The sequence below is a fragment of the Cygnus olor genome, chromosome 14 (assembly GCF_009769625.2).
Source record: "Cygnus olor isolate bCygOlo1 chromosome 14, bCygOlo1.pri.v2, whole genome shotgun sequence".
NCBI classification, from domain to species: Eukaryota; Metazoa; Chordata; class Aves; order Anseriformes; family Anatidae; genus Cygnus; species Cygnus olor.
Window position 1 is genome coordinate 2592715 of NC_049182.1, and position 14246 is coordinate 2606960.

Sequence of the window (14246 nt, forward strand, 5' to 3'; positions counted from 1 at the left end):
CAAACTGGGAAGACTATAAAAGACTAACCTGCTGGCTGGGAATTATTTGTCCAAGCTAGTTGGTGAATACTTATAAACAAGAAATACAATAGCACAGACTGGAGTAGGCTCAAAATTTATCCACAATTAATAAATTGACCTATCCTACACACTGTGTTATTTTCTCTGACATTTTCACAAGCTACAAATCTGATAGTACAATTAAATGACAAGTTCAATCACTTCTTTATTTCATGTATATGTATACTATAATATTTTATAGCTGTATTACGGAAAAGACTGTTTACTCATGTTGTATCTTCCCTACCATAATTCAGAGCTTTGCTTGCCTAAGAAATTACTTGTCTGCATTTTGATTAAAAAAGCAAAACCTCATTGTTCCTGTGGCAAATGAATTCAGTCTTTAAATGAAACTCATTGTCACATCCTTTTCTATGCAGCAAAAGCATTCAGCTCCTGGAATGGTTTTAACCTCTAACACAGCACTTTTGTGTCTGTATCTGATCCAGCAATGATTCATTTTTCTTCCAAAGCTTCGTCAGTGTTTGGGCTCTGTACTTAGTTCTCAATGAACTGGCTATAACGCAGTAGTTACAGCTCCCTGGAAAATGACACACAGTAACTCTGTCAAGTTTTTTATTAGCTTGGATAGGTCTTTTATTTTAGCAAGGTCTTTTATTACCTTGGATAGCTTTGAACTAGGTTCTGAAGTGGATGAGTGAAGACCTGGAGATCCAATTTTATATCAAGAGCCATTAATTTTTTTAACCATAACACCTTGATTATTGATAGGCTTCTGTTCTTTACTGTCATTGCACAACACATTGTTTGAAGTGAATCAGAGTGCACAAACTTCCACAATTACTCACCAGAGCTTGGATGGGTCGTGGCAACCAGCTGGCAGACGTCCTCTGACTTTCAGGATGCAAAAAGAAACACTCCAATGTTTCCCCCCCATCACCGTCCCTCCAGGTGCATTCAGCCCTAAAAATGACAGTTTTTTCTTCCACGCGTGCGAAGATCTGCTGTTTTGCAATACCCCTTGCATGTTCTAACAACCTCCTGGATCAGTTAGCAGTGGGTGAATTCCAGATGACTTAGTGCAGATCAATACACGAGCGCCTGAGGCTACGAAGTGCTGACTGGGGGTCTCTCGGCTGCGATGTCTGACTTGATGCATCTTTCAGCTTCTCGCTTTTCAGAAATGTCAAACTCTCTCTTCTAGCTGCAGATTTCACTTTCAGTTGAGCCAAATTAAATTGCTAGTCGTGTTTTCATACGTGCTGCTCTAGCCTGGGAGATAATCGGATCCTTCCTGTTCCGTGGTATTTGTCAGAAAACATCGTAAGGATGTTATGGAGAAAGGAGGTGTCTGGAAATCTCAGATGATGGTTATTCTTTTGTCCATTAATCCACATATATACACAAAAGCACTTAGTTTAGAGTAGCTTATTGTTCCACCTCAATAACTACATAGATCAGAATGGACTCCACCAAAATAAATGAGCATGGATGACCCAATAGAACCAGAATCAAGCTGCAGAAGTGCAGATACATGGGGGTGGGGGTGAGAGGGGACACACGACACTAATAAATAGAACTTCATTGATGTCAAGGTCTCAAAAATGGTATAAGGTCTTTCTTCAGCAGCATACAATTCACTTCAAGACCATTTCCCTTTAGTCTGGTAGCCACTCTCTTCATTTGTATTCTTTCAGTCACATTTTTTATGGCTTCAAACTTAAAAGGAAGTTGTATTTAAAGCTTGAACCAATTCAGACTTCCAGGTAACTGAAGTCAGCCTATGACTACAACTTGACAAAGCTTAATGCTTCTATTTGAATCAGTCTTATTTACAAATCAAACAAACTCATATCAAACTGACTGCTTTCATATTTAGGCTCTTTTGCCTTAGATTTATTCCTGCATGGGGCTGTGACATGACATTTTGCTATGTTGTTCCTTGGATTATTTACACCATGGAGGCATCCAGAGACCTATGTCACACAACAAATGCCCACAGTATTGGTAATATAACAATCAGTTACGATGATCCCCAGACGCATTTGAGCTGTTGGATAAATGGAAATCCATGTAGCCACAAGGAGCTGCTTGGCAAAAATCCAGCCGTAGACTTGGCACAAAAGAAAAATAAACCATGTTTTCTCTGTAATGTTACAGACCCTTCTTGGACCTCGTATCCGTACTGCAGCCATGGCCAAGCACCAGGGCTGGGAGCTGGCATGGCACCTGCAGAAGGTCAGCGAGGAGCTGGGTGAGGGGAAATGATGGGAGGTGGCTGGATGATGGTGTTTTCCTTTCTGGGGAACCAAAGTCAGCACAGTTTGGCAGGATCTCGCCCTCTCTGCACTGTATCGATGGCCACAGCATGTCCTTGTGGGTTCTCATTTACATTGCGAGTCTGAGAAGTTCCCATTTTCCTTCTGGACCACATTGTCAAGATGTCACGGACAGATTACATTGTCCTGCTAAAAAATTCATTCAGTAGGGATCAGTTCAAGTTAAATCTAAGAGGAATAGTACATTACCCGGGGATTAGGCTCATATTTCAAACAGACTGTTAGCTGAATAAGCGTAAGGTGTGCACAAAGACAGCAGAACAGGCCCAAAGCTCCTGGGCCTAGGCTGGGCTGGAGCAGTGACAAGGAGCAGCTCGGGAGCCACCTCTCTGTTCATGAAACGGGAAGGGTTTGCAGGTGCTGGGTGTGATGGGGCCGGGCTGCCCCAGGGGCAGCTCCTCCTCTCCTCCAGCTACAGGGGAGAGGGTTGACCGCTTGGGAAACAGCACTGAGTTCAACAAAATACCCCTAGAAAAAGTCTGAAATAAAATTATAAAATGAATCCCCTTGCCCCTTATCAGGTGGGCAGGGGTCCGTTTGTCATGTTGTCAGCACGTGATAAGAAGTCAGCAGCTGGGTCCTGACCGAGCAGGCACCCGTGTTGAGTGATGCTCACATGTCCCCGCTAGTCACCGTCTATCACCCAAATGTCCTAACACACGCACGCTTGGCCATGTGGAGAAGACATCCTTTCCCATAAAAATACAGCACCTGATCACTGGCGCTTTGGGCAGTCTGTTTCTAACCAGCATTGACCAGCCCAGATCACTGTAGTACGCATTAGCTTCCTAGCTTGAAGGAAATAAAAAGGTTGTTTTCTGGAAAAATATACAGTGGAAATCACTGCTTGCATTCACTTGTTACACAGCCAGCCACAAGACCCTTAATTTCATTTTTAAGAAATTATGTTTACAAATCACAGTCAGTGTCTGACAGATTAAGAATTTCTGTATACATCTCTCCTTTTTTGTTTTGGTAAAAACAAAAAATGTTCTGTAGATGTTGGTGTCAGTTTACTTTTTTCACTCCCTCATACATTTGCCATCTGGAAACACCTAAATGCCAGCAGGCTTTGGCCTCAGGTTCGAAAGTGTTTGCAATTTATTTCTCAGAACTGCTAACAGCTTTCCCTGCCAAAAAAAGGAACAAACAATGATTCAGCAAAGCCTTTGAAGATCAAAAAGAAATATAATTAATTTGTTAAAGTGGAAAAATACCCCAAATCCCTGTTAACAAAATTGTATTTGACCTTCTGCATTTTTCTGCTGAGAAGACTGACTTTTTACTTTATGCCAGCAGGATCCTCTGGGCTGAGAGAAGAGGAAACCCACCACCACCAAGGTTATGAGGCCGTATTTCACAGCACTATGTGAGATAACGCACATATACCTGTGCTTGCCCCTGCCACTTACTCACCAAATCTCATTTAATGGCAAAGGAACTAACTGCCATCATAAATACACTCACAGCAGCAATAAGGCAGAGGACGGTGTTGCTCAATGTGCTGGGTACATGAGGCTGTTCAAGGATGGAAGGATCAGGAGGGTGAAGGTACCGGCTATCTGTGGTGCAAAGATAGCCATCATCTGCCCCCAGCACTGGAAAAACAACCAAAAAACAAAAAACAAAAACCAACCAACCAACCAACAAACAAAAACACCAACAAAATAAATAAATAAATAAATAAATAAATAAAACATGAGCAAATTCTGCTGTTGAAAGCTCTGGGGAAATCCAAATAAAAGGAATGGCTGATGCTGGCTGGTCCTAAGCAGTCACACCCTAATTCAACAACAACAAAAAAAATGATTTTCAGCGTTTTACGCATTCATGAAATGTCTGGGCTGGTTTAATCAAACTACAGTGTCAGATCCCATGACAAACACGTTAAAATTCCCGCGATTTCCCTTCCCACTCAGCATGCTCTCCACCACTGAAAACGCGTGCCGAGCTGCCCTGCTATGGAACTCCCTGATTGGAACAAAGTAATAACACACTACGTGAATTAAATTTTTTTAGTGGCCACAACCTTGTTTAACATGTGATTTAATCCGTTGCAAAGGGAATAATAACATGAAAAAAAAAAATCAAGTGATCACAAATTTTGCAAGTAATGAAGACCACTGAAATCTCGATGGCTACATTATGTTGGCAATACTTACTTAAAACAACAAAAAAATTAAAACAGCTTGTGTTAATGGTAGGAGGTAATATTATATTTTAGATACGACCACTGGATGAATTCCATTTCATCAACAATCATGTAAAAACATCAGCTAAAAATGGATTATGTTTGTTTTTAGGGAATTAACTGTGCAAATAAACACAATTTAATTCCTGCATTAGTGGGAGAACCTCAAAGTCAGACTCACGGTTTTTCTGTAGCTTGGTAACAGTGATATTAGCAAACAGATGCTCTGAAACTAGTTTAATATTGCTAAATTATTCTTTTTGTTGGAGCACTCGTGTTAATCCAAACAGAACTAAAAGCAAAGCAGACCGACTCAGAAGTGAGATGCAATATTGTAAAGAGACCTGGAGATACACACTGCTTCCAGGACTGTGAGTCTGCACAAATGAAGCAGCAAGTTTTATGAGACCTGAAGCAAAGGGCAAAGAGATGAGCAGGCTTTTCTGTCCCCGAAGTCCACTTGCTAATTTCATTTTCACTGTGACCTTAAAGAGCAAAAAGTCGTTCCGAACCTCCAGTGTTAGGCTTCGAGCAGCTTTGTCTTCCCGAGAGGCATTGGGGCATCTGAATTTGGGTGTGAATTTGGGGCTGGAGCTTGTGTTCACTCCATGTCAGTGTAACAGCCACCACTTCCGTGACTAGGGCCAGACCCGTTGGGAGCAGAGGCAATGGTGCTGCAGGGTGGTGGTGCAGGGGGCACCCAGCCAGGGCGATCTCATCTCATCGGGGACCCATTGTATCATCCAGCCTGGCAAGAGGCTGCTATGTGCAATGGCTCGACCATGAGAATAATTCCCAAGTCTGTGTCATCATTTCACTTCAAAACCTACTATTCATTCCCAAGAGCTGACCCCTCTTCCTAGTAAAATTTCCTTCATTTTTCTTCAAGACTCACAAGTTTGAAAAATTCATCCCATAACCTGCAATGTCACCAACAGGAACTGGCACTCTTTCTGGAAGACAAATTCCTTAAGTGGTCGGTGCTGAACGACAGGGTAGGTGGCATTAACTTGGCTAATTGTTTACTTGCTTAGCTAATCTAACATAATCTGCATTGATTAGCTTTTGATTTCATGCTGGATGAGTACACTGCTTCTGTGTGCCTTTCAGTTCATTTGTGGGTCATACCTAAAAGTCATTTTTATAACTCTCCAAAGCTAGACGAGAACAGCAGCAAGAGAGAAGCAGCCCCATTGTACTGGTACTAAAAGCGTCATTAAACTCAGCATTAGGTAAAGGGTTTGGTGTGGGTTGCATTCACTTTGCTTGATTAAAAATGAAGTGTAAGCAAAAGGTGTGTGGGAGAAATGTTTGAATACAAAGTATGCTGTACAGTCTCACATACATATAGTGCTTACGGGCACTCATCATCTCTTAGTCAGGCTCCTTCCTTCTTTAAAGCCTCAGTTCATGGGCTCAGTATGCCAAGAGTGAATATTTTATAATGAGCATAACAAGAGTGTCATTTGCTTGATAAACCTTAAACATTTGCATGAGAAGAACATGGATAATTTTGAGCCTAATGAAATGTTATAAATAAAATAAAAAAAATATATATTTTTTTAATTGCTTTTGGGTTTTACTGCTATGGGGCCTGAAACTTTCCTCAGAAGAAGAGAGAGGGTCAGAATTTGACCCGAAGAAATTAAATCTCAAATGAAGATAGTTTCCTGAAATGCAGGATTTATTGTGTTTAATGCTACGAGGTTATAGCACATAAACAATACTTTCTGCAGCAGAGGAATACAGAAATACTGATCTAGCTAAAGATGAAAAAGCTTGGATGACTTCACAGGCCTGTAACAGGTAGCAAAGTTCACAGCCTTCACCTTCAAGTCTCCAGTTGAAATTTAGATTGATTGTGACTAAAAGTAATTTCTGTCTGACAGCTCAGGTGAAGAGAGTTACTTCATTTCATAACAAATGTGTGGCCAACAGCCTAAAATTATTATCACAATTTAACAAGTCCATTGGCAGTCCCAGAGGCACCGCGAACTGCTAGAAGTCAATCCTGCCTGCCTGGGATCGAGGGAAGCCAAGGTGGGGAGGGAAAGGAACAGAAGCAAATCTATGAGTGTTATAACTCTTCTGGGGAAGAGCTCACGAATTTAATTGCCTGAGCCTCTCTGCAGGAGCAAAATTTACCTACTTCCTCACACAACGCTGCCGGCTGGCTAATGTGTTATTTTTATTCCACAGACCTGAGCTTTCCAGTTGGAATTGGAAAATGTTATAGTTTCACGGGGTTTATTGTAAAATAAATAAATAAATAGAAGTTTTTGGCCAGCAGTGTGGAAGGCCATTCACATAGAGATAAAAAGCCTAACCAACCCCAGCTGAAGAACAAAGGCAAAAGTACGCAGGATGCAGACAGGCAGGTTGCTCAGCCTCAGCCAGCAGGCACCTCCCAGGAGTTTGAGCATTTCAGGTCATGACTGCTTAGGAAGGAGATGATTTCCTTGATTTTCTTCAGACTATAATGTGTCCTTTTCTATGCTGGGAGGGAGACACATCACAGAGCAGTTCTGGCAACTGCCAAAAATCAGGTTGAGTTGTGTGCCTCAGTTAACACCCCAAATTAGGTGGGATGAGCCAGGCTATGTTAACTCATCACAAAACTCTTCTGCATCTGCTGCAAAACAAAGACTTTCCAGTAGAGCTTCTATTACCTAATTCAATATATATTTTTCTATTTCAAATAAAACCGAATAAGCAATGAAGCAAAGCAATAAGCCTATATTCATTCAAATTTAAAATTATTTTTGCTCATATCTGAGAAAAGTTCACTGCCTTTCCCAGAGTAATTGATGTGTTTGTAGAAAAAAGAATTTAAAGGACTCGGAAAAGCATGTTCATGAAACGTTGAATTTCAACTCTTCCTAAATAAAAGTGCTAGGCAAAATATTTGCAAACATTCCTATTCAGGAACCTGAAATGCAAAGTGGTTTCTCTGACCAACCACAGCTAAAAGTACTCATATCATTAAGCAGTAATAATATGGTATTAAACTTAAATAATAATTAAGAAGTAGTGATTGTCTATTAGTGACAATCCTAGGAAGAGAAAGTGAGGGTGAATTAAAGCTACTGGCGAAGCACATATTCAGCTTTACTGTTTCAGTTAATCTCATGTTGGCACTGCCTCATGCATCTTTGCTACGCATACAGAACATGGGAGCAAATCCAACGAAGCCACTCTTGAAAACCTGTATTTTACAGCTTGGGATATGGTGTATCATGCAGTACAAAGAACCCATCAAGATAACCATTCGTCAACAAAAAGCAAATCTTGATAAATCAAAGTAAATCATCACCACGGCATGAGGTTTTATACCCATGTATTTATCCATCCTATACACACGCATATATGATAAGAGTCTACAGATTGATTTTTACAAAAAACTGGGGAGATAGTTTTATGTTAAGGAAAAACTGAGTATAATTGAGGAATGAATTATTTATTATGACCTGGGGCAGCTTTAAATTATGAACTTTTCCACATTTGATTTTTATGGCTCAGGATATCAGCTTTTTTCTCTCTGTGCAAGTTCCATATTTTGTCAGCTGAGTTTTTCCACATGGTGCATGGGACAAATTCTGTCTTCAGGTGAGCAAAATGGCATTAGATTTCAGTCAGTGAGTGATATATGTGTACAACCAAGGACTATGGTTTGTTCTGTATGAAGCAACCACTCTCACTGATTTATACCCCATATTTTCAAAAGTGCAATAACCATGTTGCATCATTTAAACAAGAAATATTTACATCATCCAAAAAGCTGAGGTATGCAATTCATGCAGGAGAGCAGAAGAACATCTGTAGGTCAAGAAAAGTGATTACTGCTATGGCTACCAGCAAGACTTAAATGCCATAATAGCCTCTGATAATACAAGTTGTTAGGTTTGCAAAGAAAAGTGTATACGTACTTTGTGATGAAACCATTAACTGAAAAAAAAAAAAAAAAGAAAAGGTTTCAAAGTACAGCTGAAGCATGGAACAAAATACAGAGAGCTCTTTAGCATCTCCAAGAATGGTACTTAGTCATCCATATCTTCCATAGTGAAAGCAATACAAATGTCTCAATAAAATCTATTAATTCCCATATTCTTCCTGGTTACCAACTCTAAAAAGTTGTTGGTAAAAAAAAAGAATTATTGGATCTCCAATTCCTCTTTTTGTGGATCCTATCATTTTTTTGCACGTTTACTGCAGAACTTCCATATTCTCAACATAATGCTAAGAAAATCAAACCACCTTCATTGGTGACACTGTACTGGTTCCCATTTGTCACTACTGTGAAACTGTTCCATTGAGGCCTTGTCAAAACAAGGGATGTCTGAAACTGACACTGGAAAAAATGATAACTGATCTTCATAATGAATAATGTAAAGCATGAGCTCATTTGCACTACTCCAGATGACGATTAATTTTGAATCTTTTTCCCCTCCCAAGGCTAAAAGTGATCTAACTTAGGTAACATGCATTTTTTTTTAATATTTTATATTATTGAACATAACTTCAGTTTGTTACACGAGCGTAGCATTTTGACAGGTGTTTGGTTTTGCTGGTCTCATTCTTATTGTTGCTTATAGAGAAGTAAACTTCCAGAATTACTGCTGGTCTTCAGCTGTTGTGGTGAGAAATGCTCAGAAATGCCTCAGCTTGAGCAGGACTGCATCAAGAACAAGGTCAGATGTAAGCTTGTCTGAAATCCATCTGCAATTAGTCCCTAGCTAAGTCCCTGCTGAAATCTTGGTCAAGGCAGATAACACCTAAAAAATACTGCAATAAGAGTATACACCTTCTGCAACCATAAATACTGGGAATGTTTCATGAAAGGGCCAGTCAGTTGTGGCAGTACTTTATGACGTGATTTGCACGAATTTTTAGAAACTAGCAGTTTCTCACGTTAGCAGCTGCAGCTATCTGAGCACCAACGGCTGCGGTATTCAGCCTTGGAAGCTTAGAGAAGGTGAGTTGTTTTGTTCCTTGGCTGGGCTGCGTGTTCACTGCATCTCTGATCTATTTTTGTCAAGAAAATAGAGTTTCAGGGATCACATTTTGGAGACCAAGAATATATTAAGTCGTACAGGGAATCATAACATTTGAAGATTGTGTTCCATCACTCTTAAAAAAAATCCATAGGTTGATGTGAGATTATTGAAAAACACAGTCACACTTCTCACTCCAGCCCAAGGCTGTCTTGTCTCTTTATATAGTGAGCTCATCAGAGCATAGAACATCTACTATTTGGAATTTATGTAGTTCTTGGTATAACATGGCCCAGGTTTTGGTAGTTTCTCAAGTTTTACCATAAAGAAAATAATGAATTACTAGGGAGAGTTTTGTCTCTGAGGGATGGACACTACAGCGAACTCTTCTAAGCTATTTACTCGTTGGAAGGGTCAGCTGCAGGCAACATCTCTGACTAACTCCTACGTAAGGATAAGCTTAAACATTCCAGTTTCTCTAGACCAAATTTCACACCACCAAGTGGCTTTCCAGACATGTTAAAAAAAAGAGTAATTTTCATTATTGTGGAACAAAAGCACTAAAGCTTCTTCTGATTGTAATAAAGAGAAAAGATGTTATTGAGTGATGCATCCATCTCCCAGGTCTGGGACGGATATACAACGTACTCTGACTTACCTCGTGTTCACTGCAGGCATTCAACCTAAACAATCATTTTGGAGTTTAACAGAAGACAATACAAAATACCATGCAATCATTGACAACAGCCTTTGATGACAAAGAGCAAACAGACAGGGAATCCTTTCAGTTTAACAATGCAGATAAAAGGACATTTTTATATTTCCAAATGATACTCAAAGCTCAGGTGTGGCAGACAATACAAAAATAATGCAATATTGCTTCTCTCCAATGCACTTTTACTTCTGGAGTTGAAGTTAGTTCACCTATATTGATTCACCGATGGTGTTTTTTCTCTACCAGCTTCACACCCTTTTTTGTATGGGGTCAGTGCACATATAGAAATAATACTAAACCTAGGAGAAAAAAATAAGGGTATTTATGAGACTAGACTTGAAAATTGCCTCCTTGCTCCATTAGTCCTTTAAGAACAAGAAAGCAGAATTCTTTCATGCTTCCATTGTCTGTCATATTTGTGGACATTTTTTTTCCACAGCAACTAAAGAAAACACACCTGTTAACTCGAAATCCTAACAGAGTATTTGCATACTGGCTGGGGAAGAGGAGAAAATGGAGAGGAGGAGAAAAATAAGCACCGGTGTACCCGGTCCTCCAATGTAATAGGCAACAATGGTTTCCACCATTTTTATTTATATACAGTTTTTAATGCCTTCAGAGGAAGTTCTCTTGAAGCATAAATTCTGGTACCTAAGATTCAGAAAGTTTAGAAGAGCAAAGGTGTCTCTTCTGGGCAACACACGCTGCCTCATGTGAAGTTAGGAAGGAAGGTTAATGTGCCACCAGAGCACAAGGAGACTGCACCCGTCTGATTTTACTCCAGTCTTTCATAGCTCCAACACTACCCCTCCTGTTATACAAACCATTACTTTCACCTCCAATGGAACAGAACAAAACCAGGCCTTAAATTTGCTTTCAGCTGGGCACAGATAGGAGTTTTGGCCAAATATCTGCATATAGACAACAGAAGAAAAGTATTGCAGTGCTGTTCCTTCAGTTTTCCTGTCTCTTTTTCCTCTAAATGCCAACATTTTATAGTATTTTTCCCCCTTTCTTATTCTTCACGAAAACACTTTCAGTACAGCATAATTTTCCAGGCAAATTGCACACTTGTCAGATCACCTGATTAAGAGCCCCGTATTCATTACTATAAAAACCAACATGCTCGCTGAACCATTAAAAAGCAGATTGGTCAGTAACAATAATCAGTTTTCTGCTAATAAATACAGCTTGGCATGCCTAATTCTGTGTCCTACTCAAATACCAACGATGAGGAATTTAACTTTTAAAAAGTACATTACTGCATGTAATATTAGTACATTGGTCTTCGTAAGGAGCATTACTACTGTCTTTAAAGGGCAGTCAGTTCATGTATTAATTATTTCACTCGGAGAGTGCATTGATTTCTTCAAAAGCTTTTCATGCACTAAAGCAATTTGAATATTATATATGGTTAAACCCTCTCAATCAACTTGAATACAAAGAAAGACCAAAGATGTACTTGAATTCAAGAGCTAACATCAGAAATGCAAGCGCCGTTAAACGAGCTCAGTGCATTACCCATTACTCTATGTCCGTGTGCTAAACACCCGCAGGCACACACCTTCTGACCTCCTCTCTGCTGGCCAGGAGGAAACAGCTAAAATGGACGAAGTGTGGGTAGAAGAACCAGGCTGCAGACAAATATTATGTGGCAGAAGGATATATCTTTACGACTTCATTAAAAAAAATGGAGAAATATTCACAGGGAGACTTTGGACAGCACCATATGGATCCTAAGCTGCAAAAAACACATAAGGTTGCTGCTCTCAGCAGTGTGGGACTGGGCTTTGTAACTTGCTACTCCTCCTGCACCAGTGTGCATAAGGAAAATGTTTAATGTCTGCTGTTGGTGCATGTCTAACCCTTGAATTTTGCTGTCTTGAAAATATGGGACCACTGTGATTTGCAACTTCAACAGTTTTTAATAAACCATTTTGTAACTTTAAAAATAGCAAAATCCAAAAAGATACTGAATTCTTGAGATACAGAATTTAATCAGGGCACAAACACTGACAAAAATCCTCCTGCCATTAACCAACACAGCACAACTTTATGTAGTTCTGATGTTGAATAGTTTCCACAAACATTCATAAACAAGTTATATCAACGAATTAAGTTCCAACTGCATGATTGGTATTAAGCAGTGAATACGTAAGAATATTTGCATTGCGTAGCAAATCTCGGGTTAAAATTCAGTACATATTTAGACTGTTGTCAGCTTTTGGTTGCATCTTAAATAAGATCTAGGTTTGATTTTGTGACTGAATGAGAAATATTGGACATTATTACTTCTTTCTATTGTTTTTAACCTCTGTGGTTTACATGGAAGATAATTTTAGCCCCTAGGCACAATCATACAAGGGAACCTCCAAGTTCCGTAAAGATGTCTCCAATGAAAGAACTTTATCATCTTCTCTTGTCTTTCTGATAAACTTCTATTTAAACAACAATATTTACAAAGAAATCCTTATACAATAATTTCTGGCAGCACTCAAGAAGGGTCAAGAGAATTTCATGTTCTGGAAATAAATATATTCACACTGTTAGAAATTCAACCGATAGTACCTGAAGTTCAGGAGTGCTACCAACAATTATTCTGTAGAACCAGCGTGCTCAGTGAAAATCCCGGTGAAGAGGAAAAAGGTCAGGAAATCTGTCATTTTAGAAGGATGATCTTAGTGGTATGTAAAGGAGTTCTCAAAAATGTGCACTCGTGTCTTCTGAACAAGGCAACAGGATTATGATTATTGAAATGCTACCAATTTGTTATAATTGCTCATCATTGCTATAATGCAGATTATTTCTTCTAAATAAAAGTTCTCATTCTGATTTGAAAGATTTAAAGTGGTTTGCTCCCTTCACGTTATCATGAGCACTTAACTCACAGGCTAAAGAAATTTAAATTCAGAACAAAGAAAACAGAGTATATGCGCGCACACGGCTGAGTATACTAAAACATGGAGTCGCTGTGCTAGCTCTCAGAGAGATTGTTTAAAATAGTAATATGGAATTGTACATGGGCTTGTAAGCTAAGTAAAACACAGATAAAAAATTAAAACAAACAATGCCTCACTACAAACACACACCACTGAAAGCAAATCCTTTGATGAGAAATTAAACACTTGCAACAGTGATTTGTTGGTCCCAGCCCAATTCACTAGATATGAGAAAGTCCACAGTTAAGAATATAAATTTCAAGAGTGCTTTTGGTTGCTGATAGGTGCTGCCTAATGGCAGGAAGTCATTTTCCTGCTCAGAAGCAGCTCCTGGTTTCCATGTGATTTAAAACGCCACCAGAAATAAAGGAATTATCAAGGCTTGGCCTTGATATACGAGCCTATTTAAATCCCTGGGGTGAGAAGCAGAGCTAAGGACTACTCTTCCAAAACAGCCTGAACAGGATCATTAAGCAGTGCAGTAATAGCTCGGAATTGGTTCCTGTGGTACGAGGATGAAGCTGCAGTGGGTGTGCTGGAAAGAGCTGCTCGATTACAGATGGCTGACTGGAGAGGCTAAACAGGGCACGGGGCACAGCAAACATCTCGGGCTGCTGAAGGGCTGCAGGTGGAGCTGAGCATGCACCGAACACTCCTTACTTGTTAAGGTCAGATGGAAGCTCAGATTCTTTACATGTACTGAAGGAATTTGGCTTCCCAAAGGTATCCTTTGGGGAGAAGTAGTCCTCCAATGGCTGATAGCCCGAAGTGGCATGCCAAAAGCTAGGGACAGTGGTCCCTAACTGTTCTGTACCTCTGAAAAGGAGACCACCTGCACCTTTGGAAGTCAGGAAAAAATGTTCTTCCTTTTTTTTTTTTTTAACCTGCACAGAAATTGTTCAATAGGTTTGGAAAATTTAATACTATACATAAAAAGTTCTCTGTTGTCTGGAAGAGCTGCTTGCTGCTGGGTGCTGGCATGTACAGGAGCCGAGCAGGAACTGAGCAGTGGTGACTGGGAAAATGGTTCCAAGACAATCTGATCCCTAA

The 14246-nt window shown here is 39.7% G+C and overlaps 1 long non-coding RNA gene across 2 annotated transcripts in view; it reads right to left on the minus strand.

Annotated features, from left to right (window-relative positions):
* Positions 1-770: 770 nt before the first annotated feature.
* LOC121078164 overlaps positions 771-14246 on the minus strand; it is a 120883-nt gene continuing 107407 nt past the window's right edge. Inside the window, exon 9 of one of the 2 annotated variants that reach the window (XR_005824474.1) lies at positions 771-2489. This is a non-coding gene — a long non-coding RNA (uncharacterized LOC121078164). Of the gene's footprint in view, positions 2490-10206; positions 10557-14246 lie in introns of those variants that run through there. The other variant, XR_005824473.1, reaches the window with a different exon arrangement.